We start from the raw sequence: 12,075 nt of genomic DNA, 5'->3' as shown, positions 1-12,075 counted from the left end.
TCTGAAAGACTATCTCAAAGAGAAAACTGAGTATTTCATAATGTTCAAGTTGTTCTCTATAGAGCAATAGAAGGGAACTATAATCTTGTGACACGGTCTGCATGATTCTAGGACAATAGGCACCAAACAACTGTGAGCAAGCAGGTCAGAGAGGAAGCTGACCTCATGATTAATGCCGAATTGGCTGCAAGCTTGGTTTATTTTTGTCCCCTCCCCCACACTTTCTTCCCTGATTACTTTTATAAAGTTTATTGGGATGGTTTTAGAATGAGGAAAAAAGAAATTTAGAGTTAAAACTTCAAATTCCTTACCTGGGCCTAGCTCAATGTGGCCCTGCCTACGTCTGCAACCTCAAACCACCCTCACTTCTGGCTGCTCTCTTGCCAGACAGGGCTCAGAGACTTTGGAGGGCCCCCTTCCTTTGCCTGGAACACTGTTTCCCCAGACCTCTGCATAGGCCTGCTCTTTGTCACTGAAATCTCTGCTTGGGCTGGGCGCTGTGGCTCAGGCCTGTAATCCCAGCACTTTGGGAGGCCGAGGTGGGCGGATCACCTGAGGTCAGGAGTTCGAGACCAGCCTGGCCAACATGGTGAAACCCCATCTCTACTAAAAACCCCAAATTACCTGGGCACGGTGGTGGACGCCTGTAATCCCAGCTACTCGGGAGCCTGAGGCAGGAGAATCACTTGAACCTGGGAGGCGGAGTTTGCAGTGAGCCGAGATCACACCATTGCACTCCAGCCTGGGCAACAAGAGCGAAACTCTGGCTCCAAAAAAAAGTCAAATCAAATCAAATCAAATCACATCTCAGCTCACATGTCAACTCCAGCAGTCCCTGATCCTTCTGCCCCACCTGCTGTGAACAACCTGAGGACAGACACCTGATCTATCTAGTTGACTGCTTTGAACAATACCCAGCACAGAGTAGGACCCAGTAAATACTTCTTGAATAAATCAAAGTCCCTTTTCTCAATGCATGACAATTATTTAAATTAGTGGTTCACAAAGACTGATCTGGATCCCCACAGGGGGCCCACAAGGTCAAACTATATTCATAATAATGTGAAGACATAATTTGCCTTTTTAACTCCCATTCACGTATAGTGGAGTTTTCCAGAGGCTATATGATTTTGTTGTTGTTGTTGTTGTTGTTGTCTTACAGGGTCTCATTCACCCAGGCTGAAGTACAGTGGCACGATCACAGCTCACTGTAATCTGAAGCTCCTGGGCTTAAATGATACTCCCGCCTCAGCCTCCCGAGTAGCTGGGACTATGAGCATAGTCCTGGCTAATTTTTTATTTCATTTTATTTTATTTGTAGAGACAGGGTCTCTCTGTGTTTCCCTGGCTGGTCTCAAACTCATAGCCTCAAGTGATCCTCCTGCTTTAGCCTCCCAAAGCACTAGGATTATAGGTAAGAGCCACCATACCCAGGCATGATGATTGAATGTGGAAGCAGGTATGAGAATCCTGGTGCCTTTTACTAAACCAGGCATTAAAAAAAATTGCAAAAATGTAAAGCAATGTTCTCACAAATTGTCTGGAAAATATAATTATTTTTTTAAAATGCTATATATGTTAATACATAATAAGTGATTGTTACTTTTGAATGAATGAGTTTTAAAACACTCAGTATTAACAGATATAATGTATGTTAACAAAAGCTCTTTTAGGTCCTCAATAATGTTTTTAAGAGGATAGTGGGGTCCCAAAACCAAAAGTTTGATAACTGCAGCTTTGAATTATTATTTAGAGCTCCTATAGGTCAGGCTATATGCCAAATACTAGGGATACTAATGTGAAAGGCCATGAGGTGTTTTTCTCAGATTGAAGAGGGTGATGGAGACAAAGGAACGTGAGTGTACACACATTAAGGTGGACTCCAATGAGTCATGCCCTTGTATAATCTCTTCCCCATGAGTGTGGTTGGAACCTGTGAACTTGCTTCTAGTCAATAGATTATATCAAAGGTGATGAAATGTCATTCCCACGACTGTTATGTTATAAAAGACTTGGTCTCAGCCAACTGGGGTAAGAAAGACCCTCCCACTTGCCTTGAAGAAGCCAGCTGCTAGGCTAGGTGTGGTGGGTCATGCCTGTAATCCCAACACTTTGGGAGGGCAAGGCAGGTGGATCACCTGAGGTCAGGAGTTCAAGACCAGCCTGGCCAACATGGTGAAACCCTGTCTCCTCTAAAAATACAAAAATTACCCAGGTGTGGTGGCAGGCGCCTGTAATCCCAGCTACTCAGGAGGCTGAGACAGGATAATTGCTTGAACATGGGAGGTGAAGGTTGCAGTGAGTGGAGATTGCACCATTGCACTCCAGCCTGGGTGACAAGAGTGAAACTCCGTCTCAAAAAAAAAAAAAAAAAAAGAAAAAGAAAAAGAAGCCAGCTGCTATGTTATGAATTAGTACCAGAGACCTTTGTCCTACAGGTCCAAAGAACTGAAATTTGCCAACAATCTGAATGAGCCTGGAAGTGGATCTTTCCCAGGTTGAGCTTCTGATGAGGCTGTAGCCTTAGGAAATATCTGAATTGCAGCCTGGTGAGACCCTGAAGCAGAGAACCCAGGTAAGCTGTGCCTTGACTTCTGGCCTACAGAAATGATAAGATAATAACTGTTTTGTTTTAAGCTGCTAAATTTGTGGTAATTTATTATGGAGCAATAAAACACTAATACAAATGCGGGCCAGATGTACTGGTGTGCACCTGTAGTCCCAGGTACTTGGGAGGCTGAGTCAGGAGGATCACTTGAGCACAGGAGTTTGAGGCTGCAGTCAGCTATTGATTGCACCACCACAATCCAGCCTGGGTGACAGAGAGAGACCCTGTCTTTAGGGAGGACAAATTGTAGAATTGGCTTTGGAACTTGTGAGCAAGCAGGAGCTTTTAGAGCTAGCAAAATCCTATTGGTAGGAAGCAGGCTGATAGATTAATCAAACATGTGCTACCTTCCATGAAAAAGCAAGGATGACTCACAATGGAACCAAGAGCCCAAAGGGTAGGTTGGAAGTCAAGGAAGATTATTCCCAGATCTTAAAACTTAATCAATAAAAATCCAACATTTGACCAGATGAATGACAGAATTGTTATATACCAGTAACTCATTTTTACCTTCCGTTTCCTTATTCCCTTTCCCCATTTTTGTATTGGTATGTCTGTAACTGTTATTCTATGTCAGTCCCACCGTTGTGTGATGGAGTGTTGGGAGCAGACTTGTCTCTAGTTTCACAAGTCCACAGAAAGGAATTGTGCTTTGAAGAACTGAGCTTAATGGATCACACCCAGCCTCATCTTCACCAGATATAGATAATTCAGATGATGAGAGTTTGGACTTTGAGCTGATGCTGTAAGAAAATGGGGGAAACCTTGGGAGGGAGGAAGTTTTTTCCCCTTTGGAAGGAACACAAATTGTTGGAGGCCAAGGGGCCTACTGTGGTAGGCAGAATTCTACATAGCCCCTAAGATTCTTGCTTTCCTGGTGTACATGCCTTATATAATCCCCTCTTCTTGAGTGCAGAAGAATCTACGAATGTGATAGGATATCAGTCCTCCGATTAGGTAATGTTATATGACAGGTGAAATAGTTTTGCAGATATGATTAATGTCCTTTAAAGTAATCAAAAGAGAGATTATCCTTGCTGGCCTGATGTTACCAGGTGAGCCTTTAAAACAGAGTCTCCTGCTGGCTTTGATGAAATAGAAGCCACGTTGTGAGAGAGCCACATGGCTAGGAACTGAGAGTGGCCTCTAGAAGCTGAGAGACAGCAAGAAAACGGAAACTCCAGTCATTTACCCACAAGGAACCGAATTCTGCCAGCAACCTGAATGGGTTTAATGACATCATGTTCTTGGCTGAATTTTGACTTTGGGTGAGACCTTGAGCAGAGACCCAGTATGCACTCCTGACCCACAAAAACTGTGAGGTGATATATTTGTGTATTTTAAACTTCTAAGATTGTGATAATTTACTGTGCAGCAGCATTAACATACTGGCATCACAGTAGAATCTTTGAAATGACTGGGGGAAGACAATGACAACCTATTTTTCATCAATATGCATATAACTGACTTTCACATACTTAGAAAAAAATGAATATACTTGGATGGGTGAGGTGGCTCATGCCTGTAATCCCAGCACTTTGAGAGGCCGAGGTGGGTGGATCATCTGAGGTCAGGAGTTCAAGACCAGCCTGGCCAACATGGCAAACCCCTGTCTCTACTAAAAATAATAATAAAAAAAATTTAGTCAGGCGTGGTGGCGCTTGCCTGTAATTCCAGCTACTTTGGAAGCTGAGGCACAAGAATCATTTGAACCTGGGAGACAGAGGTTGCAGAGCCGAGATCGTGTCACTGCACTCCAGCCAGGGTGAAAGGGCGAGCTTCTGTCTCAAAATAAATAAATACATAAACTTTATTTTTTAGGTAAGTGTTAGGTTTACATAAAAATTGAGTAGAAAGTACAGAGTCCCATGTATCCCCTCCCCTACCCCAGCTTCTCCTCTATGATTAGCATCTTGCATCTTGCAATGTGTGGTACATTTTTTATAGTTGATGAACTGATATAGGTAAGTTATTAACTAAGATCCATAGTTTGCATTAGGGTTCACATTTTTCTCTCTTACAGTCTATGGATTTTGACAAATACATGATGACATGACTTGTGTCCACCATCACTGCATTGTACAGAATAGTTTCATCGTCTTAAAATATCCCCTATGCCCCACCTATTCATCCCTGCCTTCTGCCCCCTAGACTTCCGGAAACCACAGATCTTTTTACTGCCTCCGTATTTTGCCTTCTACAGAATGTCATGTGGTTGGAATCCTATAGTATGTTGCTTTTCCAGATGGGCTCCTTTCACTTAGTGATATGCATTTAAGGTTCTTCCATGTCTTTTCAAGGCTTGATAGCACATTTCTTTTTTAAAAAATTCATCTCTTATTTTAGATTTGGGGGTACATGTGTAGGTTTGTTACAAGGATATATTGTGTGATGCTGAGGTTTGGGGTACAATTGAACCCATCACTTGGGCACTGAGCATGGTACCCATTGGTAGGTTTTCAACTCTCCCCTCACCAAGTACCTTTGCTGAGGTATAATTTACATACAATAAAATGTACCTATTTTAAGTGTACACTTTGATGAGTTTTGACAAGTGTATGCCTCTATGTAATCAATCCCATAATCAAGATATAGAACAGTTCTGTCACCCCAAAAACTTTCCTCGTGTTCCTCTGCAGTCAGTTCTAGGCCCCAGAAAACCACTTGTTTGCTTGTTATTAATATCACTATAGATTTTTTTCATATTTTAAATTGTGTTAAAACATATATAACATAAATTTGCCATACCATAGTTTTGAGTGTTTTAGAATTTCATATAAGTGGTATAATAAATTGTGTACTGTATGTATTGTTTTGTATCTGACTTCTTTCATTTGGCAAGTTTTTGACATCTATACATATCGTTATGTGTATCAGTAGTTCATTTCTTTTTATTGCTGTCTTGTATTGTATTGTATGGATATACCACAATTTGTTTCATCTTTTGGACATTTGGGTTGTTTCCCGTTTTCTGCTGGAGCTTGCCAAGGACATTCATACAAAACTTGATAAAATTATAAAATTGCCAAGAACATGAATGCATAAGTCTTTGTGGGATATAGATTTTCATTTCTTTTGAGTAAATACCTACAAGTGAAATTGCTGGGTCATGTGATAGGTATATATTTAACTTGTTAAAAACTACCAACTGTATTCCCAGTATCTCGCACAGCATCTGGGACCTGATGGAATATCAACAAATATTTGTTGAATTAGTGAATAAATAAATGACTTACGTGGACTCATGAAGAAAGAATTTCAACAAGCAATTGGAGGATATTTGTTAAAAAAATTACTTCCCAAATTCTGCTTTGTTGTTAAGTGTTTAGTAACACTTTGCTCCTATCTCAGAACAATATTGGGGCTCCAAAAATAAAAAGCTGTGGCATTATGCAGATCATTTAAACCTAATAAATGATCACTTTAAATCATCTGAATATTTTGGTTGAAAATGGGTGGGAGATACAGTTTGATGGATGACATAAGGCTCAGTGTTTGATAGATCAGTAGGGTGACTATAGTTTACAATAACCCATTGTATATTTATTCTTCTTTTTTTAAAATAGAGATAGGGTCTTGCTATGTTGTGCAGGTTGGTCTTGAACTTCTGGCCTCAAGTGATCCTCCCACCTCAGCCTCCCAAAGAGCTGGGATTATAGACATGAGGCACCATGCCTGGCCTATTGTATATTTCAACAGCTAAAAGTAAAGAATTTGGGTGGTTCTAACACAAAGAAAAGACAAATATTTAAGGTCATGGATATCCCAATTACACTGATTTGGTCTCTACAAATAAAACAAACTTGTTTCTTAAGATGTCTTGGGTCAATATATATAATATGTGTAAGGCAAAATTTTTACTTTCAAATTTCAAGGAAAACTACATTTTTTAATATCATTGAACAGCATGGTTCATTTAAATACTTCTGGAGATATTTACTGAAGGTCAGCTACATGCCTGGTTCTGTGCTCAATGTTGGAGTAATGCTCCTGAACAAACCAGACATGGCATCTGCCCTCATGGAGTCTATATCTCAGTGAAAGACAGTGCATAGTCTGGATAGCCGAGAAGCACAATCAAGTCAAAACAAGAATAAAAGCTGGTTATTAGCCTTATATCACTGAGTCATTTCTTCTTCTCCTTACTGCATCCATCTCCTTTAAAAAATGATCACCCTTGACAACACATATGGATGAGGGCTTAAAAAAAATAGAAAAAGAAAAACAAACTAAAAATGATATCTTCTGTATTAATGTTGAGAGTTCATAGATAATAGTAACAACCTTTCCTCCAGTGTGTCAGCTTTCACCTTTCATTGGGTTCCCACAATATGTTGGATGCCCCAGTAATTGCTGTTCTTTCTTCCAAGCAGACATGCCTTATTAGAAGACATTCAGTAAGCCAAAATCTATTTTACAACCTTAAGACTAAAAATAATCTACAGTCTAGTGTTTATATAACATAAAATGCCCTTTGGTGCAAATATTTTGCTCTTTGTTCAATAACTTGGCAGTCAACGTTGACTGAAATATATTTCTTTTTTCTAGTTTTATTGAAATATAATTGGTATACAAAAAACTGCACATAATGTATACAATTTGGTGAGTTTGGACATATGTATACACTTTTGTTACCAACATCACATCCAAGCAAATAAACATATCCATCACTTCCAAAAGTTTCCTTGTGTCCCTTTGTAGTTTTTGTTTGTTTTTATTTTTTTTGTGGTGAGAACACTTAACAAGAGATCTATTTTTTTTTTTTTCGAATCAGGATCTCTCTGTGTTGTCCAAGCTAGTTTTGAACTCCTGGGCTCAAGTGATCCTCCTATCTCAGCCTCCTAAGTAGCTGGGACTACAGGCATGTGCCACCATGCCCAGCTCTAATGCACAATACCTTATTAACTATAAACACTATGTTGTACTGCACATCTCTGGAACTAGCTCATCTTGTTTAACTATAACTTTATACCCATTGAACAACTCCCTGTATGTTCTTCCTCACAGCCCTTGGTAACTACCATTCTATTGTCTGCCTCTATAGTCCATATAGTCCATGTTTGATTATTTTAGATGCCTTATGTAAGAGAAATCATGCAGTATTTGTCATTCTGTAACTTATTTCACTTAGCATAATGTCTTCCAGGTCCATCATGTTGTTGCAAATGGCAGGATTTTTTTCTTTTTTAGGGCTGAATAATATTTCATTGTATGTACAGTCATGTGCCACATAACAATGTTTTGGTCAACCACAGACTGCATATATGACTGGTCCCATAAGATTATATCATATTTTTACTGTATCTTTTCTATGTTTAGTTGTATAAATACTTACAATTGCCTACATTATTTAGTACAGTCACATGCTGTACAGGTTTTTAATCCAGGAGCAATAGGCTATACCATTTACCCTAGATACATAGGAAGATTGTACTATCTAGGTTTGTGTAAGTATACTCTATGATGTTCACATGACAAAATCGCCTCATAATGCACTTCTCAAAATGTATCTCCATTAAGTGCCGTATGACTGTATATACATTTTCTTTGTTCATCTGTTGATGAACAATTGGGTTGTTGCCATATCTTGGCTATTGTGAATAATGCTGCAATGAACATGGGAATGCAAATACCTCTTCAAGATCCTGATTTCAATTCTTTTGAATATATACCAGAAGTGGGATTGCTGGATCATACGGCAGCTCTATTTTTTAATTTTTTGAGGACCCTCCATACTGTTTTTCATAGAGGCTGCACCATTTTACGTTTCCACCAACAGAGTACAAGGGTTTCAATTTCTCCACAACCTCACCAACACTCATCAGCTTTTGTTTTTTGAAATGTATTTCTATCTAAAGACAAAATTATTGCATTTAGGAACAACTTTCCAAGCCTAACTTTAGAAACTTGATACTAAACAAAAAGCCTTTAAAGGGAGAAGTAGTTATTTTAAGCTATTCCAAGCGTTTGATCTGAACCTTACCTCTGACCTATTCCTTAACTTCTATGTGAAGACAATCAATAAATACATGCCACAAGTTCCTGAGTAGTGCTTATTGCAAATTGTTTTAAAATACAAAAAGGAGCTAATAGGGAGTTTAATGTGACCATACAAATTTTTATTTTAAAATATTTAATCTGTTTACTGAATTGTTGAATTTATTGAATCGTTTGTTCTTTTATTAAAAACAAAGACTTTCTTACTATAAAGAAGTTGTGGAATCCATTTAAAGACTTCAAGCTTAGGCAGAATGAAATGAAATGTTATGGTTTATGTACAAGATGTTCTATGGGGGTGTGTTCCTGGATATCATAGAGATCGTATCAATGAGAAATGTTTTATTTACTGAAAAGGAATGCAATACACACAAAATTCTCAACCTGTGACTAAATTGATCAGCAATTAATATATGCTGTTAAGAATTGTGTCCCATGCTGTAAAAGCATGTTCATTTTCTTAATGTGCCATATCCAAAGCAATGTATTCTTGCTTGGGTAGATTGAGATGTTATTTAGTATAAAAGGTTGGCAGTGGCACAAGGGAAGGATGGAGAAGAGAGAAAGGCTCTGTGCTTATCACCTCCTATCTTCCTATTAAGATCCCCATTTCTCATTATAGTAGCTGCAGTCCCTGTATTTTGATGCTACTAGTAATGGGATAACTAGGCCTTTTCTCTTCTCAATGTCAACAGTCCCATTGACAACAATCCCATTGACTTCCAATCTGGTAAACTGGAAACAAACCAATGACTCCTAGTTTCATTTGTCATACTTCAGTGACCTTAATCTTTGAAAGTTTCATTTCTTTTTATAATTATCATTATTGGCTGGGCGCAGTGGCTCATGTCTGTAATCCCAGCACTTTGGGAGGCTGAGGTGGGCGGATCACTTGAGGTCAGGAGTTCGAGACCAGCCTGGCCAATATAGTGAAACTTCATCTCTACTAAAAATACAAAAATTAGCCAAGCATGGTGGTGTGTGCCTGTAATCCCAGCTACTGGGGAGTCTGAGGCAGGAGAACTGCTTGAACCTGGGAGGTAGAGGTTGCATTGAGTGGAGAGAGTGCCACTGCCCTCCAGCCTGGGTAACAGAGCAAGACTCCATCTAAAAAATATATATATATAAAAAATATATATAATTATATATTTATATATAATTATATATATAAATATATGATATATAAAATATATATATAAAAAATATATTTATATATATAATATATAAAATTTCTATATAAATATATAAAAATAATATATATTATGTTTTATATCTATTTATATATTATATATAATTTTATATATAAATATAATATATAAATATAAATATATATTAAACATAAATATATTAATATATGAATATATATTAAACATAAATATATTAATATATATAAATATATATTAAACATAAATATATTAATATATATAAATATATATTAAACATAAATATATTAATATATAAATATATATTAAACATAAATATATTAATATATAAATATATATTAAACATAAATATATTAATATATGAAACATAAATATATTAATATATAAATATATATCAAACATAAATATATTAATATATAAATATATATTAAACATAAACATATTAATATATAAATATATATTAAACATAAACATATTAATATATATCAATATATATTAAACATAAATATATTAATATATATCTATATATTAAACATAAATATATTAATATATATCTATATATTAAACATAAATATATTAATCTATAAATATATATTAAACATAAATATATTAATCTATAAATATATATTAAACATAAATATATTAATCTATAAATATATATTAAACATAAATATATTAATATATAAATATATATTAAACATAAATATATTAATATATAAATATATATTAAACATAAATATATTAATATATAAATATATATTAAACATAAATATATTAATATATAAATATATATTAAACATAAATATATTAATATATAAATATATATTAAACATAAATATATTAATATATAAATATATATTAAACATAAATATATTAATATATAAATATATATTAAACATAAATATATTAATATATAAATATATATTAAACATAAATATATTAATATATAAATATATATTAAACATAAATATATTAATGTATATAAACATATATTAAACATAAATATATTAATGTATATAAACATATATTAAACATAAATATATTAATGTATATAAACATATATTAAACATAAATATATTAATGTATATAAACATATATTAAACATAAATATATTAATGTATATAAACATATATTACACATAAATATATTAATGTATATAAACATATATTACACATAAATATATTAATGTATGAACATATATTACACATAAATATATTAATATATGAACATATATTACACATAAATATATTAATATATGAACATATATTACACATAAATATATTAATATATGAACATATATTACACATAAATATATTAATATATGAAATATATATTACATATAAATATATTGATATATGAAATATATATTACATATAAATATATTGATATATGAAATATATATTACATATAAATATATTGATATAAAAATATATATTACATATAAATATATTGATATATAAAATATATATTACATATAAATATATTGATATATAAAATATATATTACATATCAATATATTGATATATAAAATATATATTACATATCAATATATTGGTATATAAAATATATATTACATATCAATATATTGGTATATAAATATATATTACATATCAATATATTGATATAGAAATATATATTACATATCAATATATTGATATAGAAATATATATTACATATCAATATATTGATATAGAATATATATTACATATCAATATATTGATATGAAATATATATTACATATCAATATATTGATATAGAAATATATATTACATATCAATATATTGATATAGAAATATATATTACATATCAATATATTGATATGAAATATATATTACATATCAATATATTGATATAGAAATATATATTACATATCAATATATTGATTAGAAATATATATTACATATCAATATATTGATATAGAAATATATATTACATATCAATATATTGATATAGAAATATATATTACATATCAATATATTGATATAGAAATATATATTACATATCAATATATTGATATAGAAATATATCTTACATATCAATATATTGATATATAAATATATCTTACATATCAATATATTGATATATAAATATATATTACATATAAATATATTGATATATAAATATATTACATATAAATATATTGATATATAAATATATATTACATATAAATATATTGATATATAAATATATATTACATATAAATATATTGGTATATAAATATATATTACATATAAATATATTGGTATATAAATATATATTACATATAAATAGATTGATATATAAATATATATTACATATAAATAGATT

The sequence above is a fragment of the Pan troglodytes genome, chromosome 13 (assembly GCF_028858775.2).
Source record: "Pan troglodytes isolate AG18354 chromosome 13, NHGRI_mPanTro3-v2.0_pri, whole genome shotgun sequence".
Lineage (NCBI taxonomy): Eukaryota > Metazoa > Chordata > Mammalia > Primates > Hominidae > Pan > Pan troglodytes.
This window is presented reverse-complemented; position numbering follows the sequence as displayed.